This window comes from Lissotriton helveticus, chromosome 3_1 (assembly GCF_964261635.1).
Source record: "Lissotriton helveticus chromosome 3_1, aLisHel1.1, whole genome shotgun sequence".
NCBI classification, from domain to species: domain Eukaryota; kingdom Metazoa; phylum Chordata; class Amphibia; order Caudata; family Salamandridae; genus Lissotriton; species Lissotriton helveticus.
In genome coordinates, this window is record NC_136061.1 from 1,326,762,357 (window position 1) to 1,326,779,751 (window position 17,395).

Genomic DNA, 17,395 nt, shown 5'->3' on the forward strand with positions numbered 1-17,395 from the left:
CCAGAGTGTCCAGACGGTCTAAGGTCAGTGGTTTCTTCTTGTAGAATCTTTTCCACGCAAAATATTAAGAGGTACAGTCAGGTAAGCCCTTTTGTACCCAGAGAAGAGGGTTGGACAGATTTGGGGGCCCTCGTAGGGGTGGGGCAGGACAGAGGGTAAGTTACTCCCATGGCCTATGTCCAGAGCAGGAGCCAATTGCTCCCAGAACTGGTCTGAGCTGGAATATGCACAGGTACACCAAATGTGCCCCAGGTGCAGGCATTCAGGCACTCTCCGAGTGTACCCACCCAGCCCCAATACACTAAATCCTGTCTGGACAATAGGCATCCTGTGCCAGGATGCCTATTGTGCTGCCTTCCTCTGCTCTAGCTTGGCCCAGCAGCAGGAGGGCAGAAATGTGCCTCTGGTAGGCAGCATCCATTTTGTGCTGACCGGGTCGAGAAGGCTGCACCGGATAGACCATTGACCCCACTAAGCTCTCTTGAGAAGGGTGGAATCATACCTCCCACGCCGGTTACCGGTGTGCAGGTATGATTCCAAGGTGTTTAATACCAAACACAATATGTTTCTATGCAGTCGTTTTCGAGATAGCATTTACCATGAGGTTATAGTGCACCTCTACCTATATGTCTGGCTCAGTCACAGACAACCTGGGAGAATGGTCTCCGAAGGCTGCAGAGGGCCTCTGCTCATGCAGGGGCACCCTCTCACGTAAAACCCAGCCTTCAGGATTGAGAAGGCATGCTATAGGGGTGACTTATACGTTTTAAGTGTTGTGACCTATAGATATAGTGAACCTATATCTAAATTAAGTGGTACAAGCACCAGCTTATACAGGTTGCAGTAGTAGACATGTAGTTCCATGATGCATTGCCTCTCATGGGTGGTATAATACATGCTTCAGCACATGGGAGGCCTCTGGGGTATCTATGCCCCAGGTACATGGGTACCATATACTAGGGACTTATGAGGGTGCCCCAGTATCCAATCTGGAGTGTAGCAAAGTACATGGATAACAATTTAAAGGAGAAAGCAGATAGACTGGGGTCCTGATTAGCAGGATCCCAGTCAGACTAGTCAAAACAGTGCAACATCAAGCAAAAAGGGGGTAGCCGTAAAAAGCAGATCCTACTTTTCTGCAATGCCCCTTCCAGTGGTGCTTCTCCAAGCACCCTTTCCTGGCATGCTTTTGCATCACAATCCAACCACCAGAGCTAAGGTTATGGTAGGCAGGATTGCCCTGATGAGAGATTTCACCATATCAGCTATAACATTTCAACAATATAGCAAAGTTATAAGTTATCGAAACTAGTGCAGCTGAAAAAACACATGCACGTCTCATTGCTTTTCCCATGATAACCTAATGGGGCTATACACCAGTCTTCTTGTCGAGTAATTTAAAAATAAATGTATTGTCATTTTCAACTTTATGGTCACAATTACACAGTACATGCATCACCGTATTTATTCAGTTGCAGCAGTTTAGTACAGTTGGTCAGTTCCAATGTTTCTTGAGCGATATACAATTTATTCATAGTATCCCTCGTGGTTAATGTCACTATTAAGTATGCTAGGGTAGGCAGCTTAGGGTATTTCACTATGCATTCCCAACAATACAGTTCAACATCATGATATACATTTAAAAGGTGTGTGCACTTATATATAGTATTAACAGATGTTCACTCCGGGTTTTGTTGTGTGGTCCATTTGTCTGGTTATTTTAAATACTCTCTCAGGGGCTGCCATATGTCATTTGGACAAGATATAGGGAGATGTAATTCTGCAAACAACTCGCTTGTAGTGTCACAATATATCATACTATTAATCCAGCCCATTACTGTGGGTTTCCTTTTGGTGCCCCATTGTGTAACTATCTCTCGCTTTGCCAGGAGAATCCCTATTGCTACAAATCTGCGCATTTGGGGATATTATCAACATACCCGAGCAGTGCCAATAGTGGAGAGTGTTCTTATTGCAGCGTATTCATTTGCTGCACTTCTCTGAATAGGTCTTGCCAGTAGGAAGCAATCCTTCTACATGCCCATGTCATGTGTGCGAAAGTGACCGCATGTGTGTTACATTTGGGACAGTGTGTGAACCGGGTATTGTCTATGCGAGCCATCTGTTGTGGCGTAACGTAAGCCCTTCTCAAGAATTTAAAATGGATTAGCTTATGCCTGTGATTACATGAAACAAATTTAGTTTGAGTACAGCAGCTTTTCCAAATTTTATCGCTGAGGGGCCGTCCCTAGTTTGCTTCCCAGGCATCTCCTATAGTATCTTGTCGTGGTATGAGCAACAGGCAAGCTTTGTACAATTGGGAAAAGGTATGTTTTCCACTATGAACCTCAATTATAAGGGTAAGTGGTGTACATTCCTTAGGTTTAATGGGGTAGGTTGAAATGGTATTCCTTAGTGCTGCTTGCATACGGGCCTTGATAAAATGGTCCATGATAGAAACATTTTGAAACTGGGGGTCTTCTGTACGAGAGAAGGCATGCTCGTTGGGGAACAGTCACCAGTTTTGCATATTTCCAATCACTGAAGGGTACACTTTGTTAATGGGTCCAGCGTAGGGGGTAGCCATGGGTTAGAAAGGATTGGAAGCGCTGGAGAATATAATGTTTCCCCTCCTGTTCTCCTAAGTAATTGCACCCATGCCCAGCAAGTGGTGTATAGTGTTTGGATATCGTGAGGGTCTCATGTCATCCTAGCTGGTAACAGAGCGTCTAGTGGGGTGGGGTCCGCTAAGTCTCTCGCTGGTTTGGCATAAGGAAGTGGCGCGTAGGGTTGATACCAGAACCAGGAAGAGATACATTGTGCCACTAAGTAATATAGTTGTAGTTGCATATCCGGCACCCCAAATCATCCCTTTTCGTATGGTAAGATCAGTGTGTTCCAACATATTTCTGGTTGATTGCCTGAATTCCCCCCCCCCCCACCACTCCCCCCATATTAATTTTGTTCAGAGATTTCAAATTTGAAGAAAAAGGCGTTTGTTAAGGGGTTGGGTACGTTTTGAAAAAGATAGAGCAGCTGGGGTAGGACTACCATTTTAATAATGGCTATGCCCGCGCTTTAGAAGGCGGGCGAGAAATCCATCTTTCCACCTGTGTATTTAGCTTGTCCACCACGAGCCCATAGTTTAGTCTCAATATCTTCTCTTTATCCTGTTTAAGCTATATTCCCAAGTAGTTGGTTTCCGCCTCACACCACTGTATCGGATAATCCCCACAGTTCCTATCGCGCACTTAGTCAGTGGAAAAATCTCTGATTTGCCTCAGTTAATATGGAGTCCAGACAGAGCTCCATACAGGTCAACTTTTATCAAAATCGTCAGGAGTTTGTTGGACGGCTTCCTTACGTATAGCACTATATCATCCGCAAATAGGTTTATTAGTAGTCAGCCATGTTTGAACTGCTGCCCTCTATGCGTGTGATCTTTTTGCAAGTATCTCACCAGTTGGTCCATTGCAATTATAAACAATAATGGGGACAATGGGCATCCCTGCCTAGTGCCTTGGGATATAGAAAAAGGCTCCGCGATCGTACCATTGAAACAGATGTGATCTGTGGGCGCAGTGTACAATAATTTAATCAATGCAGAAAAACCCTTTGGTATACCCAATTTTCCCAACTCAGCATGCAAGAAGGGCCATTCCATAGAAACAAATGTATTTTCAGCATCCAGTAATGCAGCCACCACTGGGACTCCTGGGTCTATTCTACGGAGGATTGAAAAAAAGCTGTGGATCTATGCTTTATGAATCCAGATTATGCAGGCGAAATAATCTGCCCCATAAGGAGAGCCAAGCGGGTAGCTAACATCTTAGTGCGATAACCGCTTCCCTAATTGTGGGCGGCAGGGTTCCCTCAGTCAGTGCCTCTGAATATACATCCAGGAGATTAGGTGCCAGAAGGTGTTTATAGGCTTTATAAACTGTTCCAGAGAAGCAATCTAGACCCAGTGCTTATGAGCCATCCATAGCATCAATACCCTGTATTATCTCTTCTCTTGAGAAGGGCTCACTCAGAAATTATTGATGGGCATGCCATTTTCGGTCCTCGTTCCAGTTCTGATGTGATCTGAGGTTCAGGGTGTCTGGGGAGCCATGTTTATCCTGTAAAAATGCCTTGAGGGTAAACAGTCATTAGCCAAGGGGTACCAGGTCCCCTCCCTCTTGGTGCGGATTTCCCAGAAATATGTGGCAACTAAAAATCACAGAGTGCACTGTTCGCCCATTCCCAAGATGCCTGCACCCTTCCTTGGCTGCGAGGAGCTTGGTAGCCCCCCGTAGAGGTGTGGCTACCTGAGGGTACACACCCATGGGAAAACAGGCTTGGGCACTGTTTTTTTCCTCTCTGTCCCTGTCGTCAACCTGTCTACTTGAACAAAGAGCAGCCCTTCTGGAGTGTCATTGCCATTTTCTCATCAAAGGTGGCTTTGCCTTTGAAGCTCTCATTTTGGGCTAGCACCCTGAGTGGCGTCCTATACGGGGGAGGTGACGGCTCTGCCTACAGTGGGCTGTTTTTGTTTCTAAGCCTGCACACTACTCACCAGTTGGCCAGAAAGATGTCTGAGTGGCCTCACACGAGCACTAGCCCACAATCAGCTGGGTCACAGAGTGGAAACTTTATAAAAGTTACTTTAATTCTAATAGTGACATTAAATTTGACCTGGGCATCAGGTTGGGTTTAATATCACAAATAAATTGTTACCTTACAGTACCCAGCTAGTTAGTCCCATCCAGAAGTTACCCAGGCTGAGATGTCAGCCGGTAACCATTGTTAGCCAATGGAGATACTCACCTCTCTACAGCAAAACGAAAATTAAAAGTGCTGCTGTTAAGACATATATAAAATGCATGATCTACTTAATAATATATAGCTCCCTACCTTAAAACTCTATAGGCCTTCCTCAAGGAAGACGTACATATATTGTAAAGGGAAGTAGTGGGACAACTGTCCTTTCAGTAAGTCTGCAGTGGCAGGCTAGGAGCCATTTTGTACTTTGTCACATCCAGGATGGCACAATCAGTACTGCATCCCTGGGTGGACACTCTGTCTTACATGCCCTAGGTACCCTGGGTACCATATACTAGAGACTTATTAGTAAGTCAGTCCTTACCAATCGGGAATAGTCAATTCAACATACACTTTGTAAGGGGTGAGATCACTGACACTGAGGTCTGATTAATAGGCCTCAGTACACTCAGAGTCGAAAAACTAGTAGCTAGTAGTCCAAATGGGTGCAAGAAGTGGGGGGGGGGGGGGGGAGCCTGCAAAAAGTTGTTTTCTTTTCACACACCCTTAATCTCCCCAGCTAACACATCCCTAAGTACGCAACCCCACTGTTGGTGAGCTTTCTTGACTGTACAGTGAGGAAGGATGTAGTGAAATTGGCTGACCTATTGTAGGGACTACTCTGCTTCACATCCTTCTGTATGGGTGAATCCCTCTGGGAAGCTGACCAACCTCACTATGACAGGACTCAACCTAAATTGGACCTTAGCTGAAACTGTGTCTTTACCATCCTTATCTTTTGTCTTGGGTTGTGGGGTGCCTACCTCCTCCTACCCTACCTTCAATATGGCAACACTTAGCTGACCCAAATAGTTCACCCAACACATAAGTAACCCCACCAGGGTCAGGTGGCCTACTTTACTTCTTGTGCCAGGGTCTGCTTCCCGTGCCAAGGACAGTGCAGCCATTGAGGAAAACACCCAACAGAGGCTACTGATAGCTGTCAGTGTCAAGAACCACATCCTGTGATCGCCACTGACAGATGGACAGGCTGCTTGAGAGACTACTGTGGATTCTTCGAGCCTCTCTTACTTTTAATGTGAGGAGTTACCACCTCAAGTGGCAGTCATCCTTTTCCCCCCTTCTTCTGTCAGTTCAGGGATGACACCCTTGTTCTGAACAGTTGCCTCACTCTTTATGTCGGGAGAGGTTGAGGATCGGTCTCTTGGTGCGCCCAACGGCAGCTAGCAGCCAATCTTCTGCGTGGCTAGCAGCTTGCCAGTTTGGGCTTCTTCAGCTTTAATCTCCCTGGTGCTGCTCTTTTGAGCCATACTTTATAAACAACAGTGGTCCCAAGGAGTATGTAGATATGGATTTAGCAGATAAAATACAGTCCACGATAGGAGCTATATTGGCCACTGTCCAGCCGGACAGGGTATTTTTATTTTTCAATGAAATCTATAGTGGAGTAGACAAAGGCACAATCCTGTACCGTTTTGTGAACACACAGAGAGGGTTTTTAGGCAAGAGAGAGCATAGTTGGCCACTTGTAATTCAGTAGGGATTTTAAGTAGTGCCAAGCTTGCCTGGTATAAACAAACACTCTGCCTCGTCTCAAATCAGTGACTGTGATTCTACAGTACACCCAGGGTAACGGACACCGAGGAGGCTCTCTCCTCCCAAGACTCGATTTCGAGCAAGCAATTGACCATGCGGGCCAACAGTAACTTCAAGACAACTCTTAATTAATTGAAGACGAGGCAGAGTGCACATGATAACCGGTACTTACCAGGTCTCATTTTAAAGCAGTGTCCATCCTTTCAAGCCTATCCCTGAACCCCTCCGACCCCCACTGGGCGGTTGTGTGTTAAAATGTTTATACCAGGCAAGCAAATATATGGATTGTTAGTCCTGATGATGATCCCGTAATATTGAGCATAAGGGATCGAAACGTCGACTTGTTGAAAGTGTTTTCACAGCCTAACTATTATGTTTGATTGATGCTGTGTCTAGCACTTGCTTGGCACTACTTAAAATCCCTACTGAATTACAAGTGGCCAACTATGCTCTCTCTTGCCTAAAAACCCTCTCTGTGTGTTCACAAAACGGTACAGGATTGTGCCTTTGTCTACTCCACTATAGATTTCATTGAAAAATAAAAATACCCTGTCCGGCTGGACAGTGGCCAATATAGCTCGTATCGTGGACTGTATTTTATCTGCTAAATCCATATCTACATACTCCTTGGGACAACTGTTGTTTATAAAGTATAGCTACCCACGGTCCCTGGATAACCGAATGGGTTCCCTTGTTGTTTAAAATAGCTCTTTTGAGCCAGCCAACTGACCCCTGGAACCACTGCTTCCGGATAGGGCTGGGGAATGACTTTTCCAGGAGCCGCAGGCTCAGTCCTAACTTCACTAGCGCTAGGTGCATCAGATGTAATCTAACAGACTGTGCAACCTCCCTTTGTACGGTCCAGGGGCCAGCAGGATAGTCCTTTCTCGGTCCTCATTCCAGTTCTGATGTGAACTGAGGTTCAGGGTGCACAGGGTGCCATATTTATTCCAGGAAAGTGCTCTGAGGGACAATGCCATCACTAGCCGATGGGCTACCAGGTCCCCTCCCTCTTGGTGAAGGCTTTCCGTCAATGTGTGGCACCTAAAAATCCCAGAGTGCACTGTTCTGCCCACTCCCAAGATGTCTGCACCCATCCTCCACTACGAGGAGCTTGGTAGCCAACCCTAGAAGTGTGGCTACCTAAGGACTACACACCGATTTCCCATCTCTGTCCCTTTCCAGCCTGTATACCTGAACAAAGGACAGTCCCTCAGTAATGTTATTGCCATTTGCCCAATGAAGGCGGCTTCTCCTTTGAAGTTCCCCTTTTGGGTTCACATCCTGAGTGGCTACCTGTAAGAGGGAGTTGACACCTCTCCCTGCAGTGGACTGCTATTTCTTGTAAGTCTGGGAGTCGTTCTCACAACTCCTCAGGCTGGCAGAAATCTGTCTGTGGGCTAGTGCCTGCGTGCAGCCACAGGACCAGCTGGGTACCAGAGTTGCATAGCTTTTAATACTCACATTGAATTCGACTTGGGCATTTGGTTGGGTTTAATGCCATAATTAATTTGGTAGCTTACAGTTGTACCCAACTAGGTAGTCCTTTAACATACACTGCACACAGGGGTACCTTGGGCCTACGTTAGGGGTGACTAACATGTAGAAAAGGGATCGTTTAGTGCCTGGCAAGTGGGTGCACTTGCCAAGTCGACACAGCAGTTACCAACTGCGCGCAGACTCTCCAATGGCAGGTCTGAGTTGCCTATTTAGGGCTACTTGTGTGGGTGGCACAATCAATGCTGCAGGCCCACTGGTAGCATTTGACTTACTGGCCCTGGCACATGCAGTGCACTTTACTAGGGACTAATAAGTAAATCAAATATCCAATCATGGAAACGCCAATCCATAACACACTTTACCACAGGAGCACTTGCACTTTACTACTGATCAGCAGTGAGAAAAGTGCGCAGAAACACTACGCCAGCAAAAACAGAGTCAAAACCGGGAGGGCAGAAAGCAAAAACTCAAGGGAACACGCCAAAAGATGCCAAGTCTAACACATGTCCGCTCCAGCTGAAAGTAGGGAGAACTACCCAACCTCCTGGGAGTTCTCTTCACTGAGGCGGAAGAACCTGGACAGACCATCTGCATTGGCGTGTTCTGGGCCAGGACGGTGTTCCACCGTAAAGTCCATTCCCTGTAGGGAGATGGACCACCTCAGCAGTTTTGGATTCTCACCCCTCATTTGCATGAACTACCTGAGGGGCCTGTGGTCTGTCTGAACCCGGAAGTGAGTCCCAAACAGGCATGGCCTCAGCTTTGTCAGTGCCCAGACCACAGCGAAAGCTTCTCTTTCTATGGCACTCCACCTCTGTTCCCTGGGGAGTAGTCTCCTGCTAAGGAAGACAACAGGCTGGTCTAGGCCCTCTTCGTTCAGCTGTGAGAGCAACGCTCCCATACCATGCTCTGAAGCGTCCGTCTGCACAACAAATTCCTTGGAGAAGTTGGGTGCTTTAAGCACGGGTGCCGTGCACATGGCGGCCTTCAGGTCATCAAAAGCCTTCTGGCAGGACTCAGTCCAGATCACCTTCTTGGGCTGCTTCCTGGAAGTCATCTCTGTTAAGGGGGCCACAATGGTGCCATACCCCTTAACAAATCTCCGGTAGTACCCGGTGAGTCCTAAGAAGGCCCTCACCTCTGTCTGGGTCTTAGGGGGCTTCCAAGCCAGAATGGTATCAAGCTTGTGTTGTAGGGGTGCCACCTGGCCGCTTCCTACCTGGTGTCCCAAGTACACCACCGAACCCTGCCCAATCTGGCGCTTACTGGCCTTGATTGTGAGGCCTGCCCTCTGCAATGCCTTCAACACTTCACCGAGGTGCTGCAAGTGTTCTTCCCAGCTGGAACTGAACACTGCAATGTCATCCAGATAGGCAGCACTAAAATCCTCCAGCCCAGCCAACACCTCGTTGACCAACCTCTGAAAGGTGGCAGGGGCATTCTTCAACCCATTGGGCATCACCCGGAACATATAATGTCCTTCGGGGGTTGAGAATGCCGACCTCTTCTTGGCCTCAACGGTTAAGGCAATCTGCCAGTATCCCAACGTTAAATCAAACGTGCTGAGGAACTTGGCAGCTCCCAACCGATCGATGAGCTCATCAGCTCAGGGGATGGGGTATGCATCAGTCCTGGTGAAGGCATTGAGCCCACGGTAGTCCACACAAAACCGCAGTTCTAGAGTGGCACCGGGTGCAGCAGCCTTTGGGGCTAAGATCGCTGGGCTGGCCCAAGGACTGCTGGAAGCTCGACCACCCCTAACGCCAACATCTTAGAGACCACCTCTTTAATGCTGACCTTGACCCAGCCAGTCAACCTGTAAATCTTGTGATTCACAAAAGAGAATCGGTGGTAGTGTTCCCCTACCAAGAGGGAAAACGTCCGCACATAGAGTAAATACTTCTCACAGAAATAATTATAAACGTGAAGTATATTGCATAATAAGTATTAGTCTCCCTCAAAGAGGTGCTCTTGTGGCCTGGTGCACACCCACCACCAGGGGTGTCAAACAGCACAAAGTGCCTAATATCAAAAAGAAAATGAGAGCAGGCCACACAGCACTCCCGCCAATGTCCAATTATTGATCGATCTAGGAAAGCCTAGATTAGTGTTCAGGATGTATCGAAACAGGATGTATCGAAACAAAATAATGTATCTTATGCTCATCCACAGTCAACAATATGTAACGTCCATTATTACACACAAACTCCAAATTCAGAGATCCAAACCAATTCGTATTCTTCCAACTCTTTATTGTGTATCCATAGGCATATAAAAAAACTTCACAGCTCACACCGCCGACACGTGTTTCGTCTCATAGAGACTTTTTCAAGGCTGGAAGCATAGAACAAAATTACAATAAATATAATATATAAAAACACTTATTTGTACTTTTTTTTGTATTTACACTTTAAAAAAACACATATTATATTATCTGAGCCTTTCAGGAAAAACCACCAACGCCAAAATCAACATCATAAATATCTGATAGACATACATAAGCACCATTAATGCATTTATCTTAATCCTATACCAACACTGTTGTTATGCAATTCCCCAGTTCATAACGTATAAGTATACTCCTGAATCGCTTATACCTATACATAGTCCAAGCACAGTAGATGCAATTCAGATAGAAGCTAGTCATGGTGCTGGGAGAAGTACAAACTAAAAAATGTACAGATATAGTAATACACATATGGAATCACTAGTGAGCAAGAATTATACTAGGGGAATTTAGTCAAAATTATTGTAAATATTTATCCCCTTGCCCCTTATACCATCAACATGACATATGAACTCGTATTAATCCATCAGAAGGTCAATTATCACCACATGTTAAAAAGACATACCAAGGAAAATCAATACGTGGACGGATATTAAATTCGTATTCCGCCTTTATAAGTCGACCCGTGTCCATCAAATTGTGACTCCCCAGTGTCGGTTGTGAAGTCGACCAACTAACCAAAGTTCCTACAAATAACAAAAGACAACAGCACACACTGAGTAGCCTGTTCTATAATTAGCACGAGGATCCTCAGACTCTTTCTCCATCCTCATATGCATGTCGACCTACAGTGCTATTCACATAATTACTACCGGTTGTTGCCTGTTGCAACTAATAAGCCCTCATCTATAAACGAAACTCCACTCACCTCTCCTCAGGATTCAATTTGTGTGGAGAGTCTTCAGCTAATCGTTGCATTTAATGAACAGCGGTTGCAATATGTCTGGGAATAAACATAAAGCACAATCATATGTAAAGATTGATACTAAACGTGTAACTCCTCAATTATAAAGCTTGTATAGGTATATACCATCCCTCACCAGAGATTGTAGAGTATACTGAAGCCAGGTCAAGCTACAAGATATCCTATGATAAGTATCCGCACCAATAGTATGAGTTCTGTATTGAAAAAGAGAACACGCTGCAAAGAAAAAGAAGGATTAATCAGTGTTAGATATCTGTGGTTGTCTTAGGGTAAAGTTCTTGTAAAACTGCATATCCTGCATAGTAACTATTGCGACAGAATCCTCTCAAGGCATATTAACGCCAATACACACGATATCCTACTATGATAACATTGCATCCCATAACTATCCTTAAACCTGTATTAAAATTAAGTGAAAGAGCACCCTTTATATACAATCCAATTGCACCAGACGTTTCACGATATAGAATGATAATGAAGGCGCCTGTCGCACTTACGAAGGCTCAGTTCGCCATGTCAGACTATTAGACTACCGCTCCACTGTGTTCTGAAAGGTAATAAGCACCCGCTCAATAAATAGAGAGCACACACTAAAATGGTGGAGATCTTAACATCTCACTACGCTAAGTAATAAGAGAGACAAAAGAAATGTATGCGTAAGACTCACTTAATCTGTTAAACGCCATTGCTGAGTGGAGGTCACTCTTCAGTATTTGTACACACGTGATGAAAGACCTTGATAAGTTTGTAAAGCAATAAAAATCATTGACCAAACAGCGCGATAGTTATGGTCGGCACGGCGTCATATCAAACCATACGTATAGTGAAACATAAACACGTCATCGTATAACTGCCGAAGTTCCCCTGACTCAAGATTAGTAAATAGCACCCCGCAACCCTTTTTGACAAACTACCCTGCTCACCGCTCACCTCTCCAATTGTAGATAGCAGGCCAGACCTGTAAATCTTGTGCTTGGCAGGCGGCTGTCACTGGTGTCCACGTCATGGGTACACCAGTGAGTAACACCGGGGGTCAGGGGTAGGGGTACAGTAGGGCAAACTGTCCCAACAACTGGTGACAGTCGCTCTGCTGCTCTGCGGTCACTGTAGGGGAGAGGATTACACCTTCCACTGACCCATCACCATCCTTGGCAGACATGAGGTCAGGGAGAGGCTCACTCTCCTCTTCCACTCTGTCATCTGTCACCAAGAGCACACTCACTTCGGACCTCTCGAAGTGGGGTTTGAGGCGGTTCACGTGGAGGACCCTCAAAGGATTCCTGGGAGCCTGCAAATCCACCAGGTAGGTGACATCACTTTTGCGCTCCACCACCTCAAACAGCCCAGTCCACTTGTCCTGCAAAACACAAGGTTCCACTGGGGCCATCACCCATACTTTTTGTCCAGGTTGAAATTCAACCAGAGTTGCATTCTGGTCATACCACTTCTTCATTTCTTCCTGGCTTGCTTCCAGGTTAGCCTGAGCGAGTTTCATGCAGCGGGCAGTTTGGTTTCAGAAGGCCAGCATGTAACTGAACACATCACATCCTGGGGAGTTTTCCTCGGAGCTACCTCCCAGCTTTTCTTCACCAAACTTAGAGGTCCTCTCACAGGGTGACCATACAAGAGCTCAAAAGGACTGAACCCAAGAGACTTCTGTGGTACCTCCCTGTATGCAAAGAAAAGGCACAGCAAGAGGACGTCCCACTTACACCTCATGGGTTCTGTTAGACCCTTAATCATGCCCTTCAAGGTATGGTTGAATCTCTCTACAAGACCATTACCTTGTGGGTGGTAAGGAGTGGTGAACTTTTAAGTCACACCACATTCCTTCCACAGGGATGTCATATACTTAGATATGAAGTTGGTCCCCCTGTCAGTAAACCACTTCTCTGGGGAACACCACTCCGAAAAAGATACCCATTAACGCCCGGCCCACCACTGGCGCTGTCGTTGTCCTGAGAGGGATTGGCTTCTGGGTTACAGGTGGCATGGTCCACCAAAACCAGGATGTACATGTTGCCCATGGCCGTCTTGAGATCCAGTGGCCCCACAATGTCCATCCCTACCCTTTCAAAGGGTGTTCCAACAACAAGAAACGGTTGGAGAGTAGCTTTGACCTTCCTCCCACTCTTACCACTTGCCTGGCAAGTTTGGCACGACCGGAAATGTCCATCTGACTGCCTTTGCATTTGGGCCCAAAAGAAGTGGGTGACAAGCCTGTCAAAGGTCTTGTCCTGCCCCAAATGTCCCGCCAAAGGCACGTCATGAGCCAGACCCAGTAGGAAGGTCCTGAAACGCTGGGGTACCACAGCACACGGGCTGACCCAGGCTCAGCGACCTTAGGCTCACTATACAGGAGATCATTCTCCCAGTAGATCCAATGTGATCCAGACGGATCACCAGCTGCCTGGTCTGCAGCCTGCCGCTGCAGACCCTCTAGAGAAGGGCACCCTTTCTGCTCTTTGCAGAATTCCTCCCTGGTTGGACCCCCTTCTTGCAGCTCAATTCAGCTACCTGCTCCCATGTAGGATCCGGGGCGTCCCCCTCAAGGTCCGCCTCCTCCCGGTCCGTAGGAACTTTAGAGGCCAGTTTCCCACGCCCCTTGCCCTTTCTCTTGGCAGGGACTAGGGCCACTGTTTCTGGCTCCAAGTCCTCTTGACCACCCTCTCTGGCCACCATTGACCAAGTGGACATACATGCCCACTCTGGCAATCCCAGCAATTCTAAGTGAGACCTGAGCTCAACATCCTTCCACAAGCACTGCTCCAGGTTGTTACCTTGCTACAGGCATGGAAGGGCTCAGAACCACCCTCAAGGGACCTGAGACTCCCCCACCCCCCCCTCCCCTTCGAAGGAAACCTGCGCCACCGGACACTGGCGCTCTGAATTGTCTACCGCAATTACTTGGTGGAATGCCCCCGGGACTACCTGCTTCTCAAAGAACAGGTGACACTGGACTGAGGTCACACTGGCTCCAGTATCTCTGACATCCTCTACCCTTTTCTCATTGATGGTCACCCAGAGGCTGTATTTCTTTTTGTTAGGGGGCACCTGGTCTCCTGGGACCATCTCACTGTCCCTTGAGAGAAGGGTCATTTCTGCAGGGTCCCCCCTCCAGTGGGTATTCCTACTGTGGGTACTCCTCTTCCTCCCCAAGCGCTACACTAGCCAACACTTTGGAATGCCCACCGGTGGGTGGCTGAGCCCCCTTTGAGCACCTGCGGCCCCCCTTCATGTGCCCCACTGTAGTGCAGTCCCAAAAAGTACCCTGTCATGCAGGACCTACGACGATTACGGATAACATATACTGTGGGTCTGGTGGCCGACTGACTCTGTGTACACCCCGCCGCATATATTAGCCTACGGTTCACATTAGATAGCTCGCAGTGTCACTAGAATCTCCTGTTATCAGAGAGATTAGTTTGTGCAACTTTAGAACACAATAATCTCAGACTTGTGGAAACAATATACTACTTTTCACCCAGTCACTTGTGATTGCTTGTTTTTGCCCTCAGAGAGATACAGAGAAGAAACAGTTGAACGTGTTTACAATAAGAATTTATTGTACAGTAGTTCTTCTCATGTAGAATAAGTGTGCTATTATGACTGTAACACACTCTAATTGCCGCGCTGTTACTTTTTAACCTACCTATTTGCTATTTGAGTTTTTATCAGTTGCTTTTTCCCCTGCTTTTAACTGGGACTCATTTTTTCCCATTACTCGCACTTTAATCGGCATTCACCGCTGTTTAGAGGGTCCGGTTCCTGGGGTGGGGAACTTTTCGGCGCCATCTTAGAGTGCTGTGGACTGTCAGTGGGCGTCACTTGCGAGCGGTCTAGCGCTCCGGATGATCAGAGGGACGCTTATTTAAAGCTTCCCTCAGCGCGCAGCGGGATCGCGCAGCGGGATCACGCAGCGGGATCGCGCAGCGGGCGCGCCCTCGCTGCGCCTGAGTCGCGCCAGAGTCCTGCCCGTCTGCGCCCGTCAGCGCTAAGGAAGCGCGGGTCGCGGCAGGACTCTATGCAGTAGTCTTTTCACCATGATTCCGCCCATTATCAGGTATCAAAGGGAGGATCTGCTGGCTATTCGGGGCCGGATTACTACCTGCGATCTTTCGCCTGTGGACCCGATATGTGGCCCTTATCGTTGCATTTGTGGTGGCTGGGCATTAAACACTCCGTCCCTTATTCGATCGTTGGAGTCGCCATCTCTGCATAAAAGAACGGTAGGATTGCGTGACCTGAACATTTGGAATCTGAATGTCAGATCACTGGTAAAGCACCATCAGGAGATATATGATCTCCTTAAAGATGAATCTCCTGACGTGCTTTTCATGACCGAAACCTGGTTGCAGGACTCGGATTCTTCCATACTTAACCTGGCCTTCCCCCCAGATTAATCTATCTTCACTTTTAATCGTGCTACTAGGGGGGGAGGAATTGCAATGGCCATTAAGCTGTGCTATCCTTGCGAGTGGAAGGCCTTAAAACTCCCAGGATGTGAAAGTGCTCTTTTTAAGATTTCGTTCAGCCATCACTTTACTTTCTCTGGCTTATTAATATATCGCCCTCCGGGGTGCGATTCCGCTTTTAGGGCAGCGCTCCCGGATCTAATTAGCACGGAGGCACTAGGCTGCGCTAATTTCAATGTTCTCGGAGACCTTAATCTTCATTTTGACTGCCCGTCCTCGCCCCCCATTAGGGGCATTCTGGCTGATTTAGAGGCCTTGCAGCTCTCCCAGTTGGTCGTCTCCCCTACTCATAGAGATGGCCACATCCTTGACCCTTTTTTCACTAACTTAGAGGGAGTCAGGGCACTCAGTCCCACCCAGATGGTCAGGACAGACCATATGCTGGTGAAAATGTTATGCCCCATATTTGAACCTTCTTTTATACCCCAGGACAGATTAGTTTTGAGACGACATTGGAACAAATTGAAACTGGAAGACTTTTACCATTTGTTGGAGGAGGCACCACTGGGCCCTTTCACTGATGTTGACCGCGGATATGATTCTTTCTGTGAGTGGATCTTCTGGGCCTTGGATTCTTTGATCCCCCTGGTATGGTCAAAGTGCCGTTTGAAAGAGCCCAGCCCTTGGTACGACAGCGCCTTAGCGTCTCTGAAAAGAGCCTGTAGACAGGCTGAGAGGCTTTGGAGGAAATCGTTTGATCCCGAACTGAAGGCCTGCTATCTTGCTAAAATTAAAATCTATCATAGGGCGGTGTGTAGAACACGAGCAGCCTTTTATTTCCAACAGTTTCAGAACAGCTTGCATCCCTCGAAACTTATTTTTTAAGGTGTTAAAGGATCTCATGGCTAAGAGGACAACGACAGCAGAAATATGTTCGGACTCCCATTGTGAGGGTCTGGCCTCCTTTTTCCTCGAGAAAGTTCAAGCCATCTATCGAACCTTCTCGATAGGATCTCCAAATCTTAATGCAGAGCGGGTAGGCTGCATCTCGGGAAGTAGTGAGTCTCTTACTACCCTGCCCTCCCTATCTGTGTAGGCCTTCGATTCCCTGAGCCTTAAAATTAAGTCTGGATCTCCTGTTGATCCGCTGAAACCGACTCAGTTTAAGAATATGTCGCCGTTATGCCGCACTCCGGTGCTCTCTTTGATCAATTTATCACTTTCTTCTGGTGTAGTTCCCATTAGGTGGAAACAGGCTGTAGTTACACCTATTCTGAAGAAGGCTACCCTTGACCCACTTAAACCTGAGAACTACCGCCCTATTTCCTTTCTCCCTTGGGCTACGAAAGTTGTTGAGGCCCATGTAAATGGCATTCTTGCAGACCATCTCACTAGGGCTAACATTCTTAACCCTACCCAGAATGGGTTCCGTGCGGGCCACAGCACGGAGACGGCCCTACTTTCTATGGTCGAACATCTGCGTTCTGTGCTTGATGCGGGTCGGACGGCGGCACTATTGTTATTAGATCTCAGTGCCGCGTTCGACACGGTCTCGCACAGGATTTTGCTTCAGCGACTTGAGGAAGTGGGCGTCACGGGCACTGCCCTATGTTGGTTTTGATCTTTTCTTACGGAAAGGTCATTCCAGGTTGCGATTCCACCCGATAAATCCAAATCCTATCCACTGGACCTGGGGGTCCCACAGGGCTCATCGTTGAGTCCCACTCTATTTAATCTTTACGTGAGGCCGCTGGCTGCGGTCGTCAAGCAATGGGGCTTGACGATGGTGTCATACGCAGATGACACGCAGCTGGCGGTCACGTTGAGTGGGGACTCAGACATGGAGGCTCCCAGGTTCCGTGATGGTTTACGGGCAGTGGCCAACTGGATGTATTCCAACTGTCTCCA

The 17,395-nt window shown here is 47.3% G+C and overlaps 1 protein-coding gene across 2 annotated transcripts in view; it reads left to right on the forward strand.

The window, feature by feature from the left end:
• The window catches only part of ARHGAP32 (Rho GTPase activating protein 32), a 1,522,959-nt gene that overhangs the window by 484,175 nt on the left and 1,021,389 nt on the right, over positions 1–17,395 (forward strand). The gene's annotated exons all lie outside the window — the stretch shown is intronic.